The sequence below is a fragment of the Tupaia chinensis genome, unplaced genomic scaffold (assembly GCF_000334495.1).
Source record: "Tupaia chinensis unplaced genomic scaffold, TupChi_1.0 Scaffold000359_1, whole genome shotgun sequence".
NCBI classification, from domain to species: Eukaryota; Metazoa; Chordata; class Mammalia; order Scandentia; family Tupaiidae; genus Tupaia; species Tupaia belangeri.
The window spans coordinates 1,655,125-1,655,924 of NW_006159855.1; the positions used below are offsets into that span (position 1 = coordinate 1,655,125).

Consider the following 800-nt stretch of genomic DNA (forward strand, 5'->3'; position numbering starts at 1 on the left):
CTCACCTTTTTTTTTTTTTTCTCTCTCTCTCTATGAGCACATGTGCCCTATAGCAAATTTTAAAAAATAAAAATAATAAATAAAATTAATAATTAAAAAATAAATCAAGTGACTGAGGGGCCAGCAGGTGGTGTGGTGGTTAAGACACCTGGATCCCACATGGCCGAGCACAATTCAAACCCAGGACCCAGTACGTGAAAATCATGCTGTGAGTATGTGCATGCCTGCCCAAAATCCTGAGAGGAGAATGGAGGAGAAGGGATTGCAGCGTGGCCATCCCTCCTGATGGGTGATTTCTCACTTTCCTTCTCTGTCCTATGAGCGCACACATCCTATGACAAAAACAAAATGAACAAAAGAATCAGATGACTGAAGGGCCAGGCCACAGGGAAATAGTCCTTTTCTCCTTTCTTTCCATTTCTCCTTCCCTACCAGCTAGTGGGCTTCCTCCAAAGCAAACGAGACAGTGAGTGCCAGTAGTTCATTTGGGCGGTGACCCAGGAAGTAGCATGAGGGATGGAGGGAGGAAAGCCAGAGAGGGTGGGTGGGTGAGCCTTTCTGCAGTGGTGGCTGGAGCTCGGGCCTGCGGGCGGCCCTGAGTCATGGCGTGGAACCCGTGGCATGGTTGTCCCAGTTGAGCAAACTTCTGGGAACCACTGGTTGAGGGTCACTCTGGTGTATTAACTCCCTAACAGAACCTACCAGGTAGAGAGACTCAGGAAGCCCCGGCAGCCATGGGAACCAGCTGCACTGCCCATGGCATGTCCACCCTGAGTTCAGCCAGGGCTTCCTGCGGACAG

At 50.1% G+C, this 800-nt stretch overlaps 1 protein-coding gene across 1 annotated transcript in view; it reads left to right on the plus strand.

The window, feature by feature from the left end:
• SEMA4B (semaphorin 4B) overlaps nucleotides 1-800 on the plus strand; it is a 43,791-nt gene that overhangs the window by 37,729 nt on the left and 5,262 nt on the right. The gene's annotated exons all lie outside the window — the stretch shown is intronic.